The sequence below is a fragment of the Puma concolor genome, chromosome B2 (assembly GCF_028749965.1).
Source record: "Puma concolor isolate L17-30 chromosome B2, mPumCon1.1.hap2, whole genome shotgun sequence".
NCBI lineage: Eukaryota > Metazoa > Chordata > Mammalia > Carnivora > Felidae > Puma > Puma concolor.
This window is the reverse complement of record NC_141671.1, coordinates 39,914,555-39,927,665: the sequence shown is the minus strand read 5'-3', so window position 1 is coordinate 39,927,665 and position 13,111 is coordinate 39,914,555. Positions and strand designations below refer to the sequence as shown.

Genomic DNA, 13,111 nt, shown 5'->3' with positions numbered 1-13,111 from the left:
AGGCCTCAGGAAAGGGGACACTCTTGCAGTGACAGGAGCAGGGCCAGGAGAGCTTGACTGCTGCCCCTGTCCCCCAGGGTGGTCACCGCTTCCTGGCCCGAGGCTTTGAATCTTCTTCAAAGCCTTTTCTGTAATGTGAAAGAAATGTAATTTATTTGTCAAATCAAAGGCTCCTTAGCTGTGCAGAGACTGCTCAGCCCAAACATCCTTGCCTTGGGCAGAGCAGGGGCCCAATGACTTGCCACGGGTGTGCTTGTGCATATTTAATTTAATTTATATTTATGGAGCTCTAGGCTGCCTGCCTATGAGGGGCCCATGTGCTTGAACGTCCCCTTCTGCGGGCACTTCTGTCTATAGGGAGGCATGCATACCTGTGTACGTGGCATACGTCCACGCACAAGTGCCCTCCAGCATCTGTGGTCACACATCTTGTGCAGGCCTGGCTGGGTGGTTCCGGCTGCTGGGTGCCTGTGTGAAGATGCCAATGGGATGCAGGAGGAGGGCAGACAGAAAGCTTGTGCCGGGTGCCCAGACCACACGAGAATCTCTGAGAAGCTGTTGGAGGCTGGGGGGCCAGGGTGTGGAGGGTGGGAAAGGCCCAGGTCTTTTGAAATCCAACATTACCACTCGTGAGGGCCTTAGGGGTCAGTGCCTCTGTCTGCCCTCCATCTAGTCAAAGGCTTCCCCACTGTAGCACCTTATACCTTATCGTGAACCCTGTAAGCACCGGTCCAGCATTCTTTCCCCATTGGAGCAGGGGCTGGCAGCTGTCTGGGGAGGGAGGAAGAGGGTAAGCATAGAAGGAGCTTCTTGGGCAGCTGGATGGAGGAGAGACTGAGTGAAATGGGGGCATGTGCATTACCTTTCCCAAGAGAGGGGCAGACAATAACAGGTGGATCCCCTGGATTGCATCCCCAAGGCTGGGCACCCTCCTCCCTCCTTGGAGGCCAACAGACCTTGTCTGAAGGGTCTGAGGAGGCAGCAATGATGTGGACTGAAGGGCCAGCCATAAAAGGACAGTTTCATCACCCAGATGGGAGTTACATTCTCAGTTTTTACAGGGCCCTTGAGAAGAAGAGGCAGGTTTTTCTACTTGGAGCTGGCTGGGTTTGGGGAAGGTGCTGATGAACTTGAAAGGAGGCATTGGGTGTAGTTGGGGAGGGGCCGCCCCATCTCAGCATGGAAGGGGCTGAAGGGGATTATTTTCTGCAAAAGGTAGGGTGGGGGAGGGGGTCTCAGTCTCCCCATACCCTGCTCCTCTCTCACCTTCCTGAGCTTCCTCTTCCTGGGGTTCTTTCTCTCCCTGGTTTCTCCATCCAGACTCTCCTAAGCGCAGCTGGCCAGCCTCTCCCCGGTTCCTGAGGGACCACTGCATGCCTGGCTCCTCTCTGTGATGTCACCAGAAGGTTCCCCTGCTCCCTTGCCTGGGCAGGGCAGGGAGGCACGACACACTGCCTAAGATTCCCTTCATGCCTCCCAGCTCCCCCTCTCTAGGAACCCGAAAGCTCTCAGGATTGTTAAAGAACGGTGTGGTGTGTAATTAGCATTCCAGGCTGGTGGGTGTGCAGGTACCGCAGGACTCTGGGAACCAGGGTGTCTGGTGGGGGGTGGGGAGGATCACCTTGCTCGCATGTTCCCCTTGTTTCTCCCTCCCTTCCCCCCTCCACCCCGGTGTGCGTGGATTCACACGTGTGCTCCTTTTCTGCATCTGTCTGTTCTCCTCCCTGTTCCCTCCCTCCTCCCCAGGTCCTGCTCTCCTGGACTCCCGCTGCCTCTCAGGCTTTCATTGTTAGTGTTTTTTCCACTTCCTGCTTCTCGCCCTAGTGTCTGCCTGCCTCTTTCTCTCCAAGTGTTCTGATCTTGCCTTCGGTTCCTCTCCCTGTCTCCCTTCAGGTCTCCCTCTGTCAACCTGTCTCCATCTCTCTCCATACCCCACCCCTCCCTTTCTGACTGTAAATGTTCAAATACATGAAAAAGGCCAAACCCCATGTGCCTGGCAGTAGAAAGTACCTTTGCAACCCCAGGAGCATGGCAGAGACTGTGTGGTACAAAGGGTTCCCAATTACTGCCTCTCAGTGCTGGGTTGACTGCTCTAAAAAAAGAGGAATTACGGGTAAAGAGGCCGTGGCGAGGCCGTGGGGCTGGAGGTTAAGCCGGCAGAAGTTAGTGTGAAGGGAAGTGAGCATTTTCTCAGTCCCAGGATGCTCTGCGGGTCATTTTCACGCCTTTCCTCACCTGACTCCAGATCCAGAGCACAAGCCTTCTCTTCATCTGGGTCCCCCTGAAGGTTGGTGCTCACACCCACCGGGAACCCCACATGCAGGTAGACCATCAGACTCCCTCCTCATCCCCTGTGAGGTATGGTAGCCCCAGTGTTCCCGGGCTCCAACTCTGTCACAGGCTCCAAATTCCCTTCTTATCTCTGTGACCATCTGTCTCCCAGGAGCTACCCTAACCCATACTTCACTCATTTCTATTCCTTCTGACTTTTTTGTCTAATGGGGGCAGAGGAGGTGGGGAGGGGCTTTCCAAAAGGAAAACTTGACCTTTTTGCGTTTAGGAGGACCACCTCTGAGAGGCATAGGAGAAGCTGGCATGGATTCTAGAATGAAAGATCCATCCGGCTCTCCCTTGTGTCCTTGGGCAAGTTGTTTCGTCTCTTGGAACCTCGGTTTCTTCATGTGTGAAGTGTGGGTTTCACTGCATCCCCCTTACAAAATAATAATAATAGTATCTGAGAGGTAACACCCACCTTGAGGGGCCATTTATTAGGAACCAGTGTGCTTGGTGGTCTGCCAGGCCATAAACACAGTGGCCATTCAGAGCCACAAGTAATGTCGCTTGGACGATAGTTTTGCTGTTCCATACTCGAGTTTGCCCAGGAGGTCCAAGTGGATTTCAGCAGGTGTTGGTGACCTGTTTACATCCATTTCTTTTTTTTTTTTTTAGTTTATTTATTTATTTTGACAGAGTGGGGGGTGTGCAGAAAGACACAGAGAGAGAGAATCCCAAGCAGGCTCTGCGCTATCAGCACAGAGCCCCATGTGGGGCTCAAACTCACGAACCTTGAGATCATGACATGAGCTAAAATCAAGAATCAGACGCCTAATTGACTGAGCCCTCCCAGGCGTCCCTACATCCATTTCTGAATGAAAGGCAGTCTTTGGGCAGCATGCATCGCAGGTGCTGTCGGTACCCACCTGCTTCAGCCCTTAACCTTCCCTTGCACTGGCCCAAATGCCAGGCGATGGCACCTGTGACTTGGCATGAGGCCCTCTCTGCAGTCTGCTGGGGCAGGACAGAGGTACTGGGAATTGTAGCCCCTGGGAACAGCCCTCCATGGCTGTAGGAAGCTGATGGATACATACCTCAGCTCCCTCACCCCAGGAAGGAAACCTCTGAGGCTCGGTGCCAGTGTCACCTGAGGTCCCCTGCAGGACTGAAGTCCAACTTCCACTATGTTAACCCACTTGATGGCACATCCCATGTTGTTTCCTCACCTTCTCTGTCCCTCCTCTGTCCCTCTGTCCCTTTATCTCCCAATTAGCTACTTGTGCCATATCTTTGCTTCTACAAGAAACCAAGATGGATGGTATTGTGCTAAGATTTTGAAACCAAGATGGATGGTATTGTGCTAAGATTTTGAAACCAAGATGGATGGTATTGTGCTAAGATTTTGGGTCTCAGGGTCAGGAACCCTGGGCTCTCTTTCTACCGTTGATGCCACTTAATTGAGGGTTCTTGCCTCTCAACCAATTTTGATCTTAGTGTTCTGATCTAAGAAATGGGGGTACTAAGGGGGTCGTGGGTGGCTCTGTTGGTTAAGCATCCAACTTTGGCTTAGGTCACTGATCTCACAGTTTATGGGTTCGAGCCCCACGTCCGGCTCTGTGCTGACGGCTCAGAGCCTGGAGTCTGTTTCAGATTCTGTGTCTCCCTGTCTCTCTCTGCCTCTCCCCTGCTCATGCTCTGTCTGTCTGTCTCTCAAAAATAAATACACATTAAAAATTTTTTTAAAAAAAGAGTTTATGTAAAGGGGGAAAAAATAAAAGTAAACCATAAAGCAACGTAAGGATTTCCCGTTGTCATTTAGTAGTTCATCTCTCTGTTCAGCCTCAGCATCAAAAGTCTGTTTGGGAGTGGAGGACTCTGGGCGGCTGTCCCTGGCACAGTTTGCTGATCGTGTCGGCTGGACCCTTTTCATGCCGTATATAATCTTCTGCACTCTGATTCCACATGCTCTTCACCTGCTTCCCTGACTTTGAAGTATTTAAAGCAGCTTTGGAATTCCTTACCAGGAGCCTTCTCACGTTCTTTTCTTGGACATTCGACTTCAAGTTTGCCTCTGGCCTTTACCCGTGAGAAATAATTAATGATAAAATGTAAACACATGAATAGATGATCTATGTGTCACCCGTGCCTTCTCCTGGGCTCGGCCTCTTTTTCTCTGCTAGTTAGCCATGCTGAGGTTTTTTTTTTTTTTTTTTTTTTATTCCTTTCCAGAAACTAGTCTTTTTGATCCTCAGCGCACATTTTTTCCTGGCTTTCAATGAGGATTTTCTTTATTTTTTTTTCAATAGTCTATGGTTTTCTTATGCTTTAAAAAAAATTTTTTTTTAACTTTCTTTTAACCATTCCTTTCGATGTTTCCCCTTTAACACATGCTCTCATTTTCCGGATTTTTTTCTACACGAAACGAGCAGTGGCATAATGGGTATTTCTGGCTCTCCTACCCGGGGGGGTTGAACTTCAAGGTGCTGGGGTCTGAAGGAGGCAGAGCGTCACCCACAGATACTTTCTGCCTGGTCCCTGCCCTTCTGTCCAAAAGAGCCCTGCCCTCTCCCGACATTGAATTCAACAAGCCCAGTGCATGCACGTGATGGGCGCCTCTAATCTCTGTCACCACTGGGGACTTGCTTGGTGATGCCACTTTATCACTAGCACCAGCTGCCTGAACTAGCCTCCCCTTGCCCTTAATTAATTACACCCTGCACCACAGGAAGCCATCTCCCTCCCAATGACAGCCTTCAAGCCCTGTCAGATGAAGAAGCAAAACCCTTTAATCTTCCCCAAAGGCTCGTCTCTTTCTGTATCGTTTATCCCCCTTCCTGCCGACCCTGGCTCCTCAGCAGTTCTGCTTGTGCTTCTGGTCCAAAGCTGTCTCATGGGGCCTGCACTCTGCAGTGGAGTCGAGTCCCAGGAAGCAGGTCATAGGGCCCATTGGGTAGGCCAGAGAGCAGAGGTGGGGTGTTTTGGTTAAGAGGTCCCAGAAACCAATGATCAAGACTGATCGGGAGGCCTAGGGGGCGGGGGGACATGAGGCAAGGTGCATGTCTGGGTTGGGGGGGGGTGGTTGCCGGAGCTCAGAAACAGGCTTTCAGTGTAGTGTGGTGACCTGTGGAGAATATCCCCAGGTTCTGCTATTGTGGTACAGACACATGAGAGGCTCTGCAAACAGCGGCACAGATAGCAATGGGTTCCATAAACCATGACACTAACAGGGACACCAACAGTGATACGGCTCAGCTCAGAGTCATCGGCTCTGCCTTCATGGTACCCAGGGTGCAGACACTATAACCTTAACTGTGACGGACTCTACAAATGGCCTCAGGCAGCGAGGGGCACTGCTCACAATGCCTATGATAGTGACAGATTCTGGACAACCTCAAAGACTCTGGCATCAACACTCATGGGCTCAACAAACAGGAACCAGGAGGAATGGGCCCTGTGTACACCATGCCACCAACAGAGACAGTGACAGGGACTGCAGACATTGACTCAAACAGTGCTAGCCTCTCCCAACAACACTGAGCCCTGTAAACAAAACCAACTCCACAAATGACAAACAGTGCCACACTCTGCAAATGGTGGCACCAGCAGTGACAAGCTTTGCAAACAGCTCCTAGCTCTGTAAATAATGATGCACAGTGCCAAGCTCTGCAAACAGCCAGTGTAGCTGCGACCAGGGTATGGACAGCAAGCTGGGGGTCACGGCTGGTTATTTCAGACACAGGTTCTGAGGGCGCCCATCCCTCATGACCTTCTCTAAGGTTCCCTATCTGCCCTCACTGTCTCAGCAGGTTCAAGGCTCCTTCAGTTTGTTTGTTTGTTTGTTTGTTTATCAAAGTTTTTTTATTTTGAGAGAGACAGAGACAGCACAAGTGGAGGAGGGGCAGAGGGAGAGAGAGAGAGGGTGGGGGGCGAGAATGGGAGTCCCAAACTCCCAAAGAGCCTTCTGCTGTTAGCACAGAGCCCCAACACGGGGCTCGAACCCACAAAGCTGTGAGATCATGATCTGAGCTGAAACCAGGAGTCGGGCGCTTAACCGACTGAGGCACCTGGGTGCCCTGAGTCTCCTTTAGCTTAAAACTCCTTCACAGGAGCTGGCTCTCACTTCCTCTCTGGTGGGTTTCCTTCCAGAGCTAAGCCTCTCACAGGAAGCACTGGGCCCAGAGCTCTCTGGAACCTTAGTCTCAGCAGTGACCTCCTGACAGGAAATTAGCGCCCTCCACTTGAGCCCTGCTTCTCTCCCCTCCTGGGTTTTTGTAGCTGAGCTGCCCACTGCTCCTTGGACTGTCCTTGTTTATGACGCCCAGCTTGGGGATCTGTGTCATCTGCCTGGAAGCAGGACAGGGAAGGGAACGATGACCCACAGAGTACAGTGAGCATATTCACTGTAACCTGTGAGGAGTGGGACACAGAAGCGCATAGAGGGCACCTCAGTTGCCAGGGTCAAAGCCCCTGCACTGTAGCCCAGCGCTGGAATTCGTGTCTGTTCAGCTCTAAAGCTGCTGAGTCACTATTATAGGCCACATAGCAAAGCAGGTAGGTGTGCAGACTCCAGGCAAAACCTGCTTGGATCCTGGCTGTGTGACCCGTACGAAATTATTTAACCTGTCTGTTCTTCAGTTTCCTCATCTGGAAAATGGGAATAATAATCATCCTCACCTCAGATGTTTTAGTGGGAGAGAATTACATGAGTTAATACATCCAACATGTCCAGGAGAGTTTTTCCAGAAACACATCACCCTTCTGCCCTGATCTGCTCCCGTCTCCTCGATCTCCCCCTGGTCCCCTGACTTCAGTCCACACTGCATCATTGCTCTTGGTCAAATGTGCCAGCACACCTCCCTCTCTTTGGGGCCCTGAGACACACTGTCCCCTATGTCTGGAGTGGGCCTTCCCAGGGTCCACTTGGCTCACCCCCTCAGGTCTCTGCTCAAACATCAACCTTTCCCTGATCACCCCAGTTAAAATAAGAAAATAAGACCTTTCACAACTCCCATATCCTGCCTTATTCTTCTGTGGCACTCATCATTGCCCACTCCCCACCATATGTAAGCTCCAGGGGGCCTGGGGCTCAGGGGTGGGCTGCAAATTTAAATAGGGTGGTGGGGTGCCTGGGTGGCTCAGGCTGTTGAGCGTCTGACTTCAGCTCAGATCATGATCTCACGGTTCATGAATTTGAGCCACACGTTGGGCTGGCTGCTGTCAGCACAGAGCCCACTTTGGATCCTCTGTTCCCCCTGCTCTCTCTGCCCCTCCCCTGCTCATGCTCTCTCTCTCAAAATTGAATAAACATTTAATAAATAAATAAATGAATTAAATAAATAAATAAATAAATAAATAAATCAGACAGTGCATGGAGACCTCACCGAGCCAGGGTGTGTGGGAGGTAAGGGGATAGTGCTGTGGCTTCCAGAACCAGTTGAGCAGGCTGTCACGTCTGTCCTGTGAAAGGGGGAAGGTGAGGTGTCTTTTCCCCATGAGAGCCTTTGGGTGTGAGTGGGACACCCAGTACCAGTGGCAAGTGAGATGACCTATGCCCTGCCTCGCCACTAACGACTTGCTCCTTCCCCAGACCCCCCTGCAGGTGAACAGACATGGGGGCTGAAAGATAGAAGACCAGAAGTGTCCAGGAGAACGCCACAGCCCCATTGCTGTGAGCACCAATAGAGTGTGGTCAGACTGTCACTTTTCCACTTGCCTGTCTTCCTGCGACCCAATCCTCCCTGCCAGAGAGGGCTTGGGCTGGCCCAGAAGAGAGAGAGTAACAGAAGCAGGAACGGGTGGAAGGGAGGTGGAACCGGCTTGCGCGGTACCCCCTGCTCTGAGGCTAGAAACTGGCTGCCTCCCTTCTGGCAAGCTTCCTCCAGCACAGGGGACTGCAGGCTCCTCCCCGAAATCCCCGTGCTTCAGGTGTGCAAAAACCAGTCTCAGAGAAGGGAGACGTCTGGGCAGTAGAGAGCAAGGATGCTGTTGCTCCTCTGGGTGCTGTACACAGGTAACCTCCTTTTTGGGCACATCTGTCATTGAAAGAGTGGGCTCTCCTCCAAGTTGAGATCCTGGGGATCTTGGGTCTGCAGTGGGTCACCTGTGTGTCAAACACGTTAGTTTTTTAGGCATCTTGACTGCTGTGTAGAAATCACAGCGTGATCTACCACCCAACTCCATTATTGTGCAGGCTTCAGGGTCCCTCGAGTCCAGATTGGTGGGGGGATTACCCCATCCCATTTGCAGGTCCAGCCCCTTCCTGTCTTCTGTCGCTCGTCCCTAGCCCACAAACCCTGGGCAGCCCCTCCAGGCAGGAGAGCTGCTGTGTCCACCTGCTTGGAATTTCCAGAGGTTGTTGGAAGGAATCAAAGCTTTCCCGCAGAATCTAATAGGGACAGATTTCAGACTCTGAACGAGTATTTTAAGCAAATGAATAAGCAAAGACCAAGACATGGGAACAAGTAAGAAGAAGCAAGAGATGAACATCAAAGCTTCAGTCGGACCATGTAGGGATCAGAAGAATGAGGGGCTAAGCAGACGAGAACTGCAGGGAGAAACCCACTGGGTCTCTGCTGGTTAAGGGCATTATGACATCATCCATGAGGAGGCTGATTCATTCATTCACTCACTCACCCATTCATTGGACAAATAGCTACTGAGGACCCCCTCTATGCTGGGAATGGGCAGCAGGGTTTGTGGGACAAGAAAAACAGATGTGAGGCTCATGGTTCAGTGGGACTGATTTCAGAAGACCCCACATTTCCATCTGAGTCCGTGTGCTTTCCAGATACGTGCTCCAAAGTGCACACTGTCAGGGTTGCTGTTAGGGAATGGGCATCAGTTCAGCACATGGGGCAGTGTGCAAGTGGCCAGTGCTGCTTACACACCATGCATGCTGTTCCCTTTACAGAGCCTTTGATCAGCTTCACTAAGTCTTGAGTTAGAGAGCCTTGAGGTCCTGCTATACACGTATACGTGAAGTGGGCAGACGGGCCTGACTACTGGGCTGTTATGGCCGGGTCTGTGATACCGCAAATGATGAAGTCAGGGAGAGATCTTCAACCCACCCTTGCCCCTCAACACCAACATTCACACGCACAGACACACAGTCACCCACAGAGACACACATTCACACACACGGACGCACACATTCATCCACAGAGATACAGACTTTCACCCACATGGACACATACATTCACACACAGAAACACACACATTCACACAGAGACATATACATTCACACACACGGACACACATATTCCCAGAGACACACACATTCACACACATGACACATTCACACACATGGACACACACATTCCACCCACACGGACACACACATTCCACCCACACGGACACACACATTCACATAGACACATGCAGACACACATGGACACACACATTCACACACAGAGACATACATTCACCCACATGGAGACACATACACCCGCAAAAACACATGCATTCACACACATGGACACACACTTACCCACATGGACATACTTGTTCACACACACAGACACACACATTCCACCCACGCGGACACACACATTCACGTAGACACACACAGACGCATGCACTGACACACACATTCCCACACAGAGACACATGCATTCCCACACACACATGCTCTCTTTCTATCTCTCATTCTTGCTCTCACTCTCTCTCCTGTGGACGGCTATCTTAAACAGGCTCCTTTCTGGACAGCAGGCTTAGGGACAATATGGTTAGGAGATGGGGGCTCCTGTGCCTCCTGGTGCCAAACAGCTCTGCATCCTTGGCTAATGTTTCTTCTTATAAAAATTTTTTAATGTTCATATTTTTGAGAGACAGAGAGACATAGAGACTGAGCACAAAGTGGGGAGGGGCAGAGAGAGAGAGGGAGACACAGAATCCAAAGCAGACTCCAAGCTCTGAGCTGTCAGCACAGAGCCTGACGTGGGGCCCAAACCCACGAATGGGGAGATCATGACCTGAGCTGAAGTTGGTCGCTCAGCCGACTGAGCCACCCAGGCGCCCCTTGGCTAATATTTCCAACGCTCAGCTACCTGTTCTGATAAATGAGGGTGACACATCCACTTACTTTGCAGTGTTCTTGCAAGATTTCAAAGAGATAAACGAGGCCATGCCTGTGCACTGGACACTTGTCTTTCTTTGGGGCCAGCGCCTCACTCTCCCCGTGTGTCTTAGGGCCTCAGTAGGTGGCAGAGCTCATCTTCTGCGGCTTTGCCGGTCGGATGCACCAGCCCAGACCCTGGAGCTTTATCTCGGGCTGCTGCAATGGCTTGAAGAGATGGTGGTGACCAAGCTGCTGCTTTGGTGGCCAGTGGCCAGTTGGCACCCGTGGTGTAGGCTCCAAGTGTGGGGCCAGCCCAGCAGCAGTGGTGTCCAAATTTGGATCACTTTAGCAGCCCACTTTTGGTGTTATTCTTGAATGTGTAGCCCCAAACCTGGTTTCTAGGCCCTTTAGAGATTCTGTGAGGAACCAAAGATGCTTTCAGTGAATTCTTTTCCTGTTTAAATCAGCCAGAGTTGCTTTCCGTTGCTTGCATCTCAGAGCCCAGCCTGATAGTGTGTGAAGTGTTTGGCTATGTGCCTGGAACACACATAGCAGGTGCTCAATAAATGTCAACCATTGGAGATGACAGGCACACCATTAGAGGGGGGCAGGTGCTGAGGGAGGGGCGGTGAAGGCCACTGCAGTCCTCAGGGCAGAGCGCCCAGTCTCCCACTCCATCTCTCTACCAATGGGGCACCCGGCTGCCTGTCTCTCCTCCTTGATTCCCTGCCACTTGCCCGCTTCCAGCCCAGACGGGGTTGGTTTATTTGTGCAGCCCCGATGCCAAGGAGCGAGGGAGGAGTGTGCCGCGGGAGAGGTGGGGATGAGCTCTGTTAAGTGGCTCTAAGTGGGAGCCAGTTTCCTGCGGGACCCCAGTCACCAGTCTATTCCCTTTACCCAGCAGGGAAATAAGCCTATCTATGTCTGTGGCTTGACTTCACCATCCTGATCTCTACACAGACAAATCCCAGATCACCAGGCTTCAGAAAGGAATGTGGGTGCATGAGGAGGCCCGAGAAGACAGAGGACTCAGGAGAAGACCGTTTCCCACAGCCTGTGGAATCAGGGCCCTCTTCCTTGCTCCTCGTCCCCCTGGGTGCCCGGGCCCTTTCTCCAACCCAGCGCTCCCATCTGTGGGAGATACACAGTGCTTTTACCAGGAGGGCCACATATGGCCGTGCCATTCTGGGGTGGCACAGAGGCACCAGCTGAGGTACAAGTGAGGCTTGCCTGGATCTGGGCTGGTCCAGCTGGAGGGAGGAACACCTTTTCTTTCCTCACCAGCCCATGGCCAAGCCCAGAGGTGCCACCCTTTTCTGGTCACACAAAAGCCCTGTAAATGGGCTAGCGGGGCTTTGAGAATTTTACTAGCTTGACCAAAGCCGGGAAGAACACTCTCACTGTCTGTGTCTCAGAAGTGTTCCTTAACAAACTTTGGGGAGAGAATCATGGACTCGTTTTCCTATCTCTCAAGCCTGGGCATATATTTAGCTCCTGCTCTCTCTCTCACAGATCGTTCTGTGGCTGTTAGCCAGTTGGTGATTCCATTTGATCAGCCACAGGAAACTCTGTGCCCCTGTGGTCCTGTCTCTGCTTGGCCACACAAGGGGAGGAGTCTGCATCCCTGTCCTGAGAGCTTCGGCTCTTCAGGTCCCTTGCTACCATGCTCTGCAGCATTGTGGATGTGAAGGCAGGGCTTGGCAGGGGCGCTGGAGCACCTTCTCCCAAGTGGGGCCTGGGCAGACCCAGGGCCCATGGGACCCGATGGTAGATCCTGGCTGTGTTCCCATTGACACAAGCCTTTCCCTGAGGGGTCAGAGCCATGCAGGTGGGAAGAAAAGAGGCTGTTCCTTCTTTCAACACAGTAGCTGTTCTTTCTCTCCACAGGACAAAAGCTCTTTGTGAATTACATCTTCAGAAGGTGACTCCACATGGTTGACACCTCTCTCTCTCTCTCTCTCTCTCTCTCTCTCTCTCTCTCGCCTCCTGTCCTCCTCCTGAGGTGACCTCCTCCTTCAAGCCCTGAGGCCATTTCCTCACCTCTCCCTGGTGAACTGTCTCCCTTCTCCCAGAAGGAAGAGGCTCCTGCATCCCCAGCCTCAGCCCCCTCCCCTCTGTCTGACTAACTCAGCCCTACCCTTCTCTCCCCTGACCAGGCCAGGTTCAGGTTCAGTGTCTGGTTCAGTGAGAGAAGGCAGTATGTCTTTCACAAGCTGTAAATTCTCACATCCTTTTTGATTTTTCTCACAACGTACTGATGAGCTGAGTTTCTGTTGTTGTTGTTTTTTTCAAGTTTATTTATTTTTGAGAGAGAGACAGTGTGGACAGATAAGGGGCAGAGAGGGAGAGAGAGAATCCTAAGCAGGCTCAGTGCTGACAGCACAGAGCTTGACACGGGGCTCAAACCCATGAACTGTGAGATCATGACCTAAGCTGAAACCAAGAGTCAGAAGCTTAATTAATTGAGCCACCCAGGCGCCCCTGAGTTTCTGTTTTATAGAGATTGCTTGCATCCCTGTGGTGCCCTTTGATATGTTCCTTTGTCCTCTGTAATTCCTGCCAGGTGAAACCTGCATCCACAGGCTTGAAGCAGGTCTCCCTCTTTCTCTCTCTCCCTCCTTCCCTCCCTCCTGCTTTCCTCCCTCCTGTCTTCTTTCTCTCCTTTCTCTCTCTCTCTCTCTTCCTTCCTTCCTTCCAAATCTACATCATAAGTAATATGTATTCATCCATCAGAAGGCACAAAATTCTAATTGTCTTTGTTTTTGTGATATTAGTGGCCTA

General features: G+C 51.6%; 1 long non-coding RNA gene across 1 annotated transcript; it reads right to left on the bottom strand.

Moving 5' to 3' along the window:
• Positions 1-379: 379 nt before the first annotated feature.
• LOC147580936 (uncharacterized) lies at positions 380-1,529 on the bottom strand. Its single transcript, XR_015250798.1, has 3 exons — positions 1,267-1,529; positions 705-771; positions 380-565 (listed from the first exon to the last, which is right to left on the bottom strand). It is a non-coding gene; the product is annotated as an uncharacterized LOC147580936 (long non-coding RNA).
• Between the last annotated feature and the right edge of the window lie 11,582 nt (positions 1,530-13,111).